This window comes from Zingiber officinale, chromosome 4A (assembly GCF_018446385.1).
Source record: "Zingiber officinale cultivar Zhangliang chromosome 4A, Zo_v1.1, whole genome shotgun sequence".
NCBI classification, from domain to species: Eukaryota; Viridiplantae; Streptophyta; class Magnoliopsida; order Zingiberales; family Zingiberaceae; genus Zingiber; species Zingiber officinale.
In genome coordinates, this window is record NC_055992.1 from 68,601,447 (window position 1) to 68,616,059 (window position 14,613).

Genomic DNA, 14,613 nt, shown 5'->3' on the forward strand with positions numbered 1-14,613 from the left:
TGTTCCCTATATCATCTCACTGTCGGTTCAACTAACCGATTGATATAGGTAAGAACCTTCTTTTCAAGAACGCTATTATACTTAGTTTATTTGGCACCAATGTGGCCGGCGGAGTTAACAGGCTGCGGACCACAGAGGAGTTAATTAGCAGTGCCCTGAATACTGAACACTACCTGAAGGCACTAGGCAAGGACGAGAAGCAAGCTCAGATGGAAGAACTGGAAAATATCAAGGCCAACTGGAAAGGGAACCACGGTGGAAAGGGAAAGCGACGGAACGACACTAAGAATGGTCCGTCCAACAAGCAGCTCAAGTTTTCTCAGTGCAATACATGTGGGAAGAAACATCCAGGAACATGTCGTACGAGCACTAATAAGTGTTACAACTGTGGGATAGAGGGTCATAAAGCAAAAGACTGTCGTAAGGGCAAAATTAAATGCTACGACTGTGGACTAGAAGGACATCTATCTAGAGACTGCCCTACCAAAACTAAAGCACCACAGTATGTTCTGAATCAAGGTGGTCCCGCAAGGTTACACCAACTGCAGACTTCTATTGAGGGACCTTCAATGAGTCAAGGGAGATTGGAAGCTCCACCAACGTCTAAGGAATCTGAGCAGAAATTGTCATTCTAAGTTCGGGGACGAACTTTCAATAAGTAGGGGAGATTGTAACACCCCTAGAAAGCCTAGATAAGAAAGTAAGGATAATGAGAGTTTGAAGGTAGTGAAAAGAATGTGTAAATATTCTAAGTTGAATATTAAGATGGGAAGGATTTAGATGATTAAAACTTTATGAAAGAAAATAAAGTTGAGAATATAAATCATCTATATTTATAATACATGGAATTAATGTAAACAAAAGGAAGGAATATGAGATAATATATATGTGTATGAAATATTTATGCATAATGCATAATATGGTGATATATGAATTATTATGTACAAAAGAATATCAATAATATGTTAGAAGAGAAATAGGATTGAACCTTGGACCTCTTGTAAGGAACATGTATAGGATATCAAAGAGGATAGGAGAATTATTGATAAGGAGAGAAAGGACTAAGTAGTTAAGAATAAGAAAGGATTCTTTTTACTTAAAAGGAAAAGGAAGTAAAAAGAAGTAAAAATATACATAAGCAAGTTTTGATCCTTGGTTCTCTTGTGGATGCATGCATATGTTAACCAAGTGTGATAGGAGAGGATATTGTAAGAGGAGAGATAGGAATTTTAATTAAAGGAAAGAAAAGAGAGAAATTAAAGGAAAGAAAAGAGAGAACTCAAGAAGCATTTCTCTAGAATATTCTTATCATTAAATAGGAGAAATAAACAAGGAGGATGAATCAAGTCAAGTTTTCCTCCCCTCATTTTAGTATAAATAGGCATGGAGGGGTGGCTTCATCCTCAACTCACTCTCCTCCTCTTCTCCTAGAGGTGCCGAGACACTCCCTCTTTTCTTTCTTTCTTTTTGTTGCCGAGCAACACAAGAGGAAGAAGCCTCCTCTTCTTCCTCCTCCTCTCCACCAAAAGACCTAGCCACTTCTTCCTCCATTGGTGCCGAGCAAAGCAAGCAAGGAAGAAAGGTCCACAAGCAAGTTCTCAACTCTAGGAAACTTAAGCAAAGAAGGTAAGCTTCCCCTCACCTGTGGTACAAGACTTTTATGTGATTTTCGGATTTATAAGGATTAGAAAACCTAGGAAAGAATTTAAGAAAATTCGGCTAAAGAAAAGGTTTTCAAATCTAAGATGATTTAAACAAGACCTCATTTCATGATAAGATTTTCTATGCTACGTAGAAGGATTCTTTTCCATGATTTTATACTGATATGATGTATGATCAGAGGAGTATCTAACCCTAGGATTTAACCAAAAATATTTTAAAGAGGCTAGGAAGATTATTGTCTAACCAAACTAGTGCAAGGTTCCTTCTATGAAATGTTAAGGACCTTTCTATGGTTTTCTTGCTTGGAAATTAATTGGAACCAAAAGAAAACTCACTTGTATGCTTCGGACCAGAAAGGTTAAGGGTTAGAAAGACCTTCAAAAAAAATTTAAATAAACATGCTCCTATGATAGGATATAAAGTTTCTTAAAGGGTGTTCACATTACTAGAAACTCATGAACTCTTTTTAGGGTTTTTCGGCCATGATAAAAGGGATAGCTTAGATTAGCCTAAACAAAAATATTAATATACTCAAGACCTCTGTGATATTATGATATGAAAGTTGATTAATGCTCTCATGTTTAATTGGAATGTAGAAAATTAGTTACATGATATAAGACATGTAAGATCACAAGAGTCCTAGCTTGTTTATGATCCAATTTTGTGTATGATGTTCTTAGTAACTTTTGCCATGATATTTACTTAGGCTTTCCATGCTTTAGGCCACTTAAGAAACCTAGCTTAAGGACTGGTAGGTTTCGGCCATGAAGGAAAATAAAAGAAAAAGGGAAAGAAACCTAGGAAATGCTATACATAATGAGAAGAAATGAAATTATGTTATGTAATATGCTATGATATGTTATAGCATAGGAAATGCTATACATAATGAGAAGAAATGAAATTATGTTACGTAATATGCCATGATATGTTATAGCATAGGAAATGCTATACATAATGAAAAGAAATGAAATTATGTTACGTAATATGCCATGATATGTTATAGCATAGGAAATGCTATACATAATGAGAAGAAATGAAATTATGTTACGTAATGATATGTTATAGCATAGGAAATGCTATACATAATAAAAAGAAATGAAAAAGGAAATGCATGAAAGATTGTTAGGGACATGATATGATAGTTATGCATGATAAGTTATTTTTTTTGTATGGTTTGTACCAATAGTGGGCTCCGTAAACGCCCCGGGGTCGATGGAGTAAGACTCGGGCCTCGTCAGTAATGGGCCTCTGAATGCCCTAGGTCGATGGAGTAAGACTCGGGTCTAGTATGTATGCATGGTAGGGTTCAAGACTTGCTACCTTGGACCTACCTATGAAGCGCGCGCATTATGTATGTGGTACAAACCGGGATCCCCTCTAATGATGATATTAATTTCAAGTACTTATAAGTATAAGTTTTCAAATTCATGATGCATTGCCTACATATGTGCTTGAATTATCTGATGATTAGATATAATGTCATGTGATATTATGATATGAATATGAATATGATACCCTTGTATGTCGTATGCTTATGATACCTCGCATGATATTGATATGCAATGATATGAATTCGGTCTTAGTGAGTAGGAAAGGAACTTACTGAGCCATAAGTGCTCATAGCTTACTTTCCTTGTACCGCAGATATGGGGGACGGATATTCGGAACGACGGAGCAGCAGGAGGAGCAGATAGTGATGTGTGTGGTGGTGGCTCGGCAAGAACGATTCGGATAAATTAATATTTTTAGTTATATGATCAATATATGCACATTCGAACTAATCAGAATATGTGATATCATGCTTATTTAAATAAAAGGAATGATTTAAAATTTTCCGTTGTTATAGTATAACTAAAGCATGTACGTAAGTAGTATAAGATCGTAGCGCCGCCCTTGGGTAAGAAGGGTGGGCGTTTACAGGTGGTATCAGAGCGAGGTTTTGCCAGCTCACTACACACACATCAAGCTCCTTCCTGTCGCTCCAAGTAAGTACAGTTGCTTAATTTATTTATATGCAAAAATTAGTATGATACTCTAGGATACATGAATAATAGCCTAGGAAGGATACCTTAAGCTATACCCTAGAGAAGGGTGCATGATGACAAGTATGTGTTAAAAATAGTATGATACTCTAGGATGCATGAATGGTAGCCTAGGAAGGATACCTTAAGTTATACCCTAGAAAATGGTGCAAGATGATAAGTAGGTGATATTCTAGGATGCATGAATGGTAGCCTAGATACAAGAACCTTAGGCTATAACATAAGAGGAATAATGAATCTTTAAAATCTTGTAGAAATGGACTATATCCCGTTCGAATACGATCCCGAGGATGTAGAATATTTTGGCGAATACCTCGAGTTCGCGGATGAACCCGATATGCTGGAATACTTCGACAACTATGTGAGCGACTCGGAATCTCCGGAACACGGCAAGTTCGGAGAGGAAGATCTCGAGGAAATCGAGGAAGGGAATTCGGACGATAATGAAGATGAAGATTCAGAAATTATGGAATATTATGAAGGAGAGAACGAGTTTCCTGAGATGGGCGAGGATGAATTTAACCTTGCTGAATACATGGAAATGGGTTTCAACCCCAACGATATAATAAACCTCGAGGGGGAACTAAACGAAGACCCGATGGAACCGGACGAACATGTTGAAGAAGACGAGGGAATGGATGAAGAGACAATAATCGACCCGGAAGAGGCATCGGAGATTCAACCTCCGATAATGCCTGATCCACCCCAGAATGATCTGGGCAAGTCGATACAGGTTGGGTTGATGATGACTACTGCTATCATGTCCTTTATGGCAGGAGTAGTCACAACCTACCTGGACTTTTAAGAGAAGAAGTTATGAACAAAAAAATGTAATAAAAGCTTTTGATGAATAAAAAGAGTAGAAATGGTATCAATTTAAGCATGAGTCAAGTAAGAATGATAATACCATCGGCTAGATCTTGACGCGTATGAATGGTAAGGTAATCTAAAGATGATATGACAACCTAAGAAAGAATACCTCAACGATAACCCAAACATGGCATGAAACCTAGACATGATATGTTAAGATATTCATGCATAAATGATAACTTAGACTAAACTTATTATCATTTAGGAAAATAAGTATGACTAGAAGACGAAATGCCAGAACGGAGGAGACCGTACCTCCACCTGATTGGGCACATGTAGTTACTGAGCTACAACGACAGCTTACGGAACAGCAACAGATGATTGCTGCCATGATGAATCAACAAGGGAATCCTGCTACCCCAAATCAGAATAATACGCCAACCATACCAGTAGTTGAACCAGAGCCAGTAGCAGCACCGGTACCACTAGTGAATCTGGCACCGGTAGTTCGTCAAAAAGCGTATCTGATCCAGTGGCAAAGACTGAGGCCAGAGAAATTCTCTGGTAATTGTGAAGCATGGGACGCACAAGCTTGGTTTAAGACAATGGAGAGCACGATAGAATTATTGGACTGGCCTGAGCATGAAAAGGTCAAATGCGTATCATTCTGTCTCACGGGAGACGCCCGAATGTGGTGGGACAGAGTGAAAGTGAAAAGACCAGTAAACCAAATGAGTTGGGCAGATTTTGAGATGGAATTCTTCGAAGAATTCTTCCACACTCGGGTGACAAGTAGGCACTATGATGAATTCACCGAATTTCGGCAAGGTGACTTAACGGTAGAAGAAGCGATGAAAAGATTCAACCGCCTGGCACGACTATGCCCGGAATTAGTTAGGACGGAGGGAGAAAGGGTCAGGCTTATGCTAAAGATGCTCAGACCCGAGATAGCACTTAATGTGGCCGGCGGAGTTAACAGGCCGCGGACCACAGAGGAGTTAATTAGCAGTGCCCTGAATACTGAACACTACCTGAAGGCACTAGGCAAGGACGAGAAGCAAGCTCAGATGGAAGAACTGGAAAATATCAAGGCCAACTGGAAAGGGAACCACGGTGGAAAGGGAAAGCGACGGAACGACACTAAGAATGGTCCGTCCAACAAGCAGCTCAAGTTTTCTCAGTGCAATACATGTGGGAAGAAACATCCAGGAACATGTCGTACGAGCACTAATAAGTGTTACAACTGTGGGATAGAGGGTCATAAAGCAAAAGACTGTCGTAAGGGCAAAATTAAATGCTACGACTGTGGACTAGAAGGACATCTATCTAGAGACTGCCCTACCAAAACTAAAGCACCACAGTATGTTCTGAATCAAGGTGGTCCCGCAAGGTTACACCAACTGCAGACTTCTATTGAGGGACCTTCAATGAGTCAAGGGAGATTGGAAGCTCCACCAACGTCTAAGGAATCTGAGCAGAAATTGTCATTCTAAGTTCGGGGACGAACTTTCAATAAGTAGGGAGATGTAACACCCCTAGAAAGCCTAGATAAGAAAGTAAGGATAATGAGAGTTTGAAGGTAGTGAAAAGAATGTGTAAATATTCTAAGTTGAATATTAAGATGGGAAGGATTTAGATGATTAAAACTTTATGAAAGAAAATAAAGTTGAGAATATAAATCATCTATATTTATAATACATGGAATTAATGTAAACAAAAGGAAGGAATATGAGATAATATATATGTGTATGAAATATTTATGCATAATGCATAATATGGTGATATATGAATTATTATGTACAAAAGAATATCAATAATATGTTAGAAGAGAAATAGGATTGAACCTTGGACCTCTTGTAAGGAACATGTATAGGATATCAAAGGGGATAGGAGAATTATTGATAAGGAGAGAAAGGACTAAGTAGTTAAGAATAAGAAAGGATTCTTTTTACTTAAAAGGAAAAGGAAGTAAAAAGAAGTAAAAATATACATAACCAAGTTTTGATCCTTGGTTCTCTTGTGGATGCATGCATATGTTAACCAAGTGTGATAGGAGAGGATATTGTAAGAGGAGAGATAGGAATTTTAATTAAAGGAAAGAAAAGAGAAATTAAAGGAAAGAAAAGAGAGAACTCAAGAAGCATTTCTCTAGAATATTCTTATCATTAAAGAGGAGAAATAAATAAGGAGGATGAATCAAGTCAAGTTTTCCTCCCCTCATTTTAGTATAAATAGGCATGGAGGGGTGGCTTCATCCTCAACTCACTCTCCTCCTCTTCTCCTAGAGGTGCCGAGACACTCCCTCTTTTCTTTCTTTCTTTTGTTGCCGAGCAACACAAGAGGAAGAAGCCTCCTCTTCTTCCTCCTCCTCTCCACCAAAAGACCTAGCCACTTCTTCCTCCATTGGTGCCGAGCAAAGCAAGCAAGGAAGAAAGGTCCACAAGCAAGTTCTCAACTCTAGGAAACTTAAGCAAAGAAGGTAAGCTTCCCCTCACCTGTGGTACAAGGCTTTTATGTGATTTTCGGATTTATAAGGATTAGAAAACCTAGGAAAGAATTTAAGAAAATTCGGCTAAAGAAAAGGTTTTCAAATCTAGGATGATTTAAACAAGACCTCATTTCATGATAAGATTTTCTATGCTATGTAGAAGGATTCTTTTCCATGATTTTATACTGATATGATGTAAGATCAGAGGAGTATCTAACCCTAGGATTTAACCAAAAATATTTTAAAGAGGCTAGGAAGATTATTGTCTAACCAAACTAGTGCAAGGTTCCTTCTATGAAATGCTAAGGACCTTTCTATGGTTTTCTTGCTTGGAAATTAATTGGAACCAAAAGAAAACTCACTTGTATGCTTCGGACCAGAAAGGTTAAGGGTTAGAAAGACCTTCAAAAAATTTAACATGCTCCTATGATAGGATATAAAGTTTCTTAAAGGGTGTTCACATTGCTAGAAACTCATGAACTCTTTTTAGGGTTTTTCGGCCATGATAAAAGGGATAGCTTAGATTAGCCTAAACAAAAATATTAATATGCTCAAGACCTCTGTGATATTATGATATGAAAGTTGATTAATGCTCTCATGTTTAATTGGAATGTAGAAAATTAGTTACATGATATAAGACATGTAAGATCACAAGAGTCCTAGCTTGTTTATGATCCAATTTTGTGTATGATGTTCTTAGTAACTTTTGCCATGATATTTACTTAGGCTTTCCATGCTTTAGGCCACTTAAGAAACCTAGCTTAAGGACTGGTAGGTTTCGGCCATGAAGGAAAATAAAAGAAAAAGGGAAAGAAACCTAGGAAATGCTATACATAATGAGAAGAAATGAAATTATGTTATGTAATATGCCATGATATGTTATAGCATAGGAAATGCTATACATAATGAGAAGAAATGAAATTATGTTATGTAATATGCTATGATATGTTATAGCATAGGAAATGCTATACATAATGAGAAGAAATGAAATTATGTTATGTAATATGCCATGATATGTTATAGCATAGGAAATGCTATACATAATGAGAAGAAATGAAATTATGTTACGTAATATGCCATGATATGTTATAGCATAGGAAATGCTATACATAATGAAAAGAAATGAAATTATGTTATGTAATATGCCATGATATGTTATAGCATAGGAAATGCTATACATAATGAGAAGAAATGAAATTATGTTACGTAATGATATGTTATAGCATAGGAAATGCTATACATAATAAAAAGAAATGAAAAAGGAAATGCATGAAAGATTGTTAGGGACATGATATGATAGTTATGCATGATAAGTTATTTTTGTATGGTTTGTACCAAGGGTGGGCTCCGTAAACGCCCCGGGGTCGATGGAGTAAGACTCGGGCCTCGTCAGTAATGGACCTCTGAATGCCCTAGGTCGATGGAGTAAGACTCGGGCCTAGTATGTATGCATGGTAGGGTTCAAGACTTGCTACCTTGGACCTACCTATGAAGCGCGCGCATTATGTATGTGGTACAAACCGGGATCCCCTCTAATGATGATATTAATTTCAAGTACTTATAAGTATAAGTTTTCAAATTCATGATACATTGCCTACATATGTGCTTGAATTATCTGATGATTAGATATAATGTCATGTGATATTATGATATGAATATGAATATGATACCCTTGTATGTCGTATGCTTATGATACCTCGCATGATATTGATATGCAATGATATGAATTCGGTCTTAGTGAGTAGGAAAGGAACTTACTGAGCCATGAGTGCTCATAGCTTACTTTCCTTGTACCGCAGATATGGGGGACGGATATTCGGAACGACGGAGCAGCAGGAGGAGCAGATAGTGATGTGTGTGGTGGTGGCTCGACAAGAACGATTCGGACAAATTAATATTTTTAGTTATATGATCAATATATGCACATTCGAACTAATCAGAATATGTGATATCATTAAATAAAAGGAATGATTTAAAATTTTCCGCTATTATAGTATAACTAAAGCATGTACGTAAGTAGTATAAGATCGTAGCGCCGCCCTTGGGTAAGAAGGGTGGGCGTTTACAACAGGGTTGACTTTGAGGTCTGGGCGCCCGGATCCATTCCAGGCGCCCGAAAGTCTAGACACCTGGAACCCCTTCCAGGCATTCGAAACCCTTCCGAGCGCCCGGAATGTGATTTTGATCGAATCGCATTTGACGGTGATCCATTGTGAAGGGGATAAAACTTTATCCCCCTCCAGGTGCCTAGAACCCTCCCAGGCGCCCCAACCAAGGCTATAAATACAGCCTTGGTCCAGAAACTTTTTAATCAACGAGCAATTGTAATACAACACTTGTTCGCTCTTCATTGTTAGTTTAGCTTCTCATTTCGTGCTTTCGTTATTGTAAGAGGCTCCTCCGCCTGAAGGAGATACTTAGTGCATTTACTTCCTTGGATTAACAACCTCCTCGGTTGTAACCAAGTAAAAGTTATGAGCCTCTTCTTTTAGCTTATTTCTTTATTTCAATTTATTCAAGTGTTCTTTTAAAAGTCCGAGAAGGGTATTTGTTTTATATTGTGCAGGGCTATTCAACCCCTTTCTAGCCGACCAACCGGGGTCCAACAAGTGGTATTAGAGTCAGAATGCCTCAGGAGGACTAACCGTCAATCGAAGCAAAGACGATGGCCGGACCAAGTATATACCCGTCAAAGTTTGAGGGGGAGTTCGCTAGCTGGAAAAAGCAAATGTAGTTATTTTTTAAAACTAATTTTGATTTACTTTTAATAATGGAATTTGGTTTTATAGCACTAGAAGGTAAAGAAAAATACCAGTGGATGAAAAAAGAGTAGGCCGACTACGTGACAAATGGCAAAGCAGAGTTCCATCTGCTGAGCGTCCTTCCTCCGCAAGAAGTCAACCGGATCAGCAACTACGACTCAACAAAGGAGCTTTGGGAGAAGTTCCTTGAGTTACACGAAGGGATGTCCAAAGCCAAGCTCACGAGATGAGACTTACTTCACAACCAGCTCACTAACCTGCGATTTGAAGAAAACGAAATGATTGCACACCTTCATTCAAGGATCAAGGAGATCATCACCGGACTTTCGAATCTCGGAGAAAAGGTAAGTAACCGAGATTCGCTAAGGTATGCACTCAATGCATTCCCTAGTACTACAAAATGGGCATCACTAGTAGATGTCTTCTATATATCTAAAGACTTAGAATATATTACCTTAGAAGAATTATTTTCAACATTTGAAGTGCATGAATCGAGATATGCAAGTACGAAGGAGCCAAAGTACAACATCGTCCTCAAGGCATCAAGAGATAAATATGAGTCAGAATCTTCTCTCGATGACGAGGAAATGGTAATGTTGGTAAGACGCTTTAAAAAATTATTTAAATCAAGAAGGTCTAACCATCCGCAGGGTAGAAAGAAAAGGATGATCAGATGCTACCACTGCAATGAAGAAGGGCACGTCAAAGACAACTGCCCCAAGCTAAGGAACAAGGACAAGGACAAAGGAAAGAAGCCTGTCAAAACAAACAAATTAAAGACACTAAAAGCGGCGTGGGACGATACGTCGTCTGAATGGGAAGTCGAGGCCTTCTCTGGACTTGCATTAATGGTAAGTCATCAAGACGAGGACTATGATTCAAGCTCGTCCGAAATGAGCATCGAGAGCATCGATGAAGGGGGGCTACATCAGAAGAAAACAATAGTTCAGGGGGCCACAAATAACGAGATCAACAAGATAAGTCAGGTACGATCTCTTTCTCTCGATAAATTATTCAAATTTGTTAAACTATTAACTAAAGATTGCTGCAAATTGAAAAAAAAAGTTAGAAATTTGAAAATAATTCTAGCAAAATCTTGTCCATAAGAAGAATTCGACAAAATAAAAGTAGAAAATGAGATTTTACAAAAAGAAATAAATAACTTAAAAATTCATGCATGCTCATCTAATACAAGTTCTAGAAAATTCAATAATCTAAATTGGTATTTTAGATATCACTAGGGATAAATTAGAAATATTTCAAAAAAAATAGATCTCTAAGAAATAGCTAATTAATCCAATTGGCTGGAACCTATATTGGGTTCCGAGGTTATGTTTAACTCGAACCTTAATTTAGATTTAGCGTTTTTAGCAAGAAAATTAAACGTTTAATTTATGTATGAGGCTTTGTCTAGAAGTGGCATGTTTTCAGCAATAACCAAGAAGGCCTAATGTCTCGCCATAGTTTGGAAGTCAAAATATTGAAATAAAATGTTTAATTGACTAACTGATAAAACGTTAAATTAGGATTACTCAATGCTTTTAAAAAAATGTTTTTCAAATATTTTTCTTACTTGGAAATGTCTCAAAAAATATTTTGCAAAAATGTCTAACTTAGATTTTTTTTTACTTAGAAATTTTTTTTTGCTTGAATATTTCTTAGAAAATTCTCAAAAATATTTTTGCTTGCAAAAACTTAGCAAAATTTTCTTAAAAAAAATATTTTTTTGATTTAAATAATTAGTCAAAAATATTTTTCTACTTGAAATTTTTTACTTAGAAATTTTTACAATTTTTTTAGTATTATCAAAATTTTCAAAATTTGATAAAGTTATTTCAAAAAATTTCTACCCTTAGATTTTTTTGGTACTCCATTTTTATGTGATCAAAGGGGGAGAAGGATAAGATTAAGTCTAGGGGGAGGTAGATTCAAATTTTTATTTTTGAACTTTATTGTAGAATTTATTATTTTAACTTTATGTCTATTTACCCTAGCTTAACTTGGATTGCTCACATCAAAAATGGAGAGATTGTTGGAACTCCAAGGTTATTTTGATGTAATCAATCAAGTTAGGTTAGGTCCTGTGGTGTTTTAACCTTGTGTCTAAGTGTGCAGGAGCTTAGGAATACAAGAAGTCGACCAAAAGATGCAGCTAACGAGAAAGACGGCACGGGAGAGAGCCGATGGGCTCGGTGCATCTGAGGGACGAGTTGCTACGGAAGAGTACACAGGCGGACGAGAAAGAAGGGCATAGCATTTTCCAAGGGACGAGAAGCCAGAGCAGAAGGTTGCTCGAGAAGGCCGAAATTGGGTTCGAGTGAGCCTTATTTTGGTTGGCCGAAATCACCCAAGCGAGCGGAGCCGGAGCGGAAGACCCGGACCGAAGTGAGCTGAACTGGAGCAGAAGCCCTGAATCAAAAAGGTCAACGGGGTTGACTTTGAGGTCCTTGCACCCAGAACCCTTCCGAGCGCCTGAAATGTGATTTTGATCGGATCACGTTTGACCGCGATCCGTTGTGAAGGGGATAAAACTTTATCCCCCTCCAGGAGCCTGGAACCTTTCCAGGCGCCCCGACCAAGGCTATGAATATAGCCTTTGTCTAGAAGCTTTTTAATCAATAAGCAATTGTAATACAACACTTGTGTGCTCTTCATTGTTAGTTTAGCTTCTCATTTTGTGTTTTCTGTGCTGTAAGAGGCTTCTCCACCTGAAGGAGATACTTAGTGCGTTTATTTCCTTGGATTAACAATTTCCCCGATTAAACAAGTAAAAGATGTAAGCCTCTTCTTTTAGCTTATTTCTTTATTTCAATTTATGCAAGTGTTCTTTTAAAAGTCTAAGAAGGGTATTTGCTTTTATATTATGCAGGGCTATTCAACCCCCCTTTTAGCCGACCAACCAGGGTCCAATAGAGTCATCTCCAGATTTTTCTAGGTCGGTAATTTGGTTTGGAAGCGGGTCAAGCTGGTCTGGGATGTTAACAAGCTAGAGCCACTGTGGGGCAGACCGTATAAGGTGAGGTAAAAGCTTACCTCGGACTCCTATTACCTCGAAGATGCAAAAGGGAAAAGATTGGAGTGGCCCTGGATCGCAAATCATCTAAAACCCTATAGGGCTTGAAAAGTATATCTGTAATCTGCTCATGTATTATGTTAAATTTTTACAACTAATGAGAATGCAGGCGAGTTCATCTGAAAATTCCTTTAAGTTCCAGACTCCCGAGGCACCGACCAGGTTATGAGCGAGCATGCTCTCGCACCTACAAATTCTAAGCTCCTAAGTCTTTGATCAAGTTAGTCCAATACTCCTGAGCTATTGGCTGAGTTATAAGTGAGCATGCTCTCGCTCCTACAAATTCTAAGCCCCCGAGTTTCCGATCAAGTTAGTCTTAGACTCCCGAGCCACCGGTCGGGTTATGAGTATGCTTTTGTACCTATAAATTCTAAGCCCTCGAGTCTGTGATCGGGTTAGTCCCAGACTCTCGAGCCACCGACCAGGTTATAAGTAAGCATGCTCTTGTGCCCACAAATTCTAAGCCCCCAAATATCTGATCGGGTTAGTCCCAGACTCCTAAGCCACCGACCAAGTTATAAGCAAGCATGCTCTTGCGCCTACAAATTCTAAGCCCTTGAGTCTCCGATCGGGTTAGTCCCAAACTCCCAAGCCACTGGATGGGTTATAAGAGAGCATGCCCTCACACCTACAAATTCTAAGCCCCCGAGTCTCTGATTAGGTTATAAGAGAGCTGCTCCCTTGAGTCACTGGCCGAGTTATAAGAAAGCATACTCTCGTGCCTTCAACTTCATATTCCAGACTCCCGAGCCACCGACTGGGTTATAAGCGAGCAAGTTATCGCACCTTTAAATTCTGGACCTCCAAATTTCTATACTAGTTCTAATTACAAGGGTTTCATTGAATTAGACAACCTGGTTATCCCACTCGGCATCATTATTTCAGCCGATTTATTACTTTGTCTGGCAATCAATGATGAAAAATTAATGACCTGGTCATCCACTCAGCAAGGCAGTGGGATCAGAATTCTTATGATATCACCCCATGAAGATAGATTACAATTGTCCGTTCATCTGAATTATTGAGTCACTAATAACAAAGTAGAATATGAAGCATTGATAATCAATCTGCAAGCCATGAAGCATGTGGGAGCCATCCAAGTCCTAATCTAGTTAGATTCCTAGTTGGTGGCTCAGTAGTTGTCAGACAACATTGAGATTAATAGTGAATGGCAAAGGTTGTATGCAGAAAAATTTGAGAAGTTGAAAGCAGGGTTTCAAGAAGTGACCTTATAGAAAATCTCCTGAATGGAAAATTAGAAGGCAGATTAGTTAGCTAAGTTGGCTGGCTCCTTAATCCTGTAGACTCTGGATAGGCCTATGGAGTAAACATTGATAGCTCACATCGAAAGGTGACGCCAATCAGAATATAGATTATTCTGGGGTATGATGTTTTAGATGAATTAACAAGAAAACAAGAGAGAAATAATGAAATAAGAAGTAACCCAAGCTAGGTTTTTTAAAAAATTCTTCTCGAAAAAACTAGAGCTGGAATAGAAGAATAAAAAAGATGTAGCCGTAATGTGGCTTAAGCAAAATCAATTGATTCGATATCAAAATAACTTGTCCTAAACATCATCTAAGCATAGGTTTATATAGCTCTCAAAACCCTCAAAAAAAAAATCTAAACAGAAAAGTAACCAACTAGACTTATTTCCTAAGATTTAGGATAAATTAACTAACAAGACTTGGTTCCTAAGATTTAGGACAAAATTAAATATAATTAAAACAATTAACGAATAACCAAAAAAACCCAATTTGGATCTCCTCCTGCATC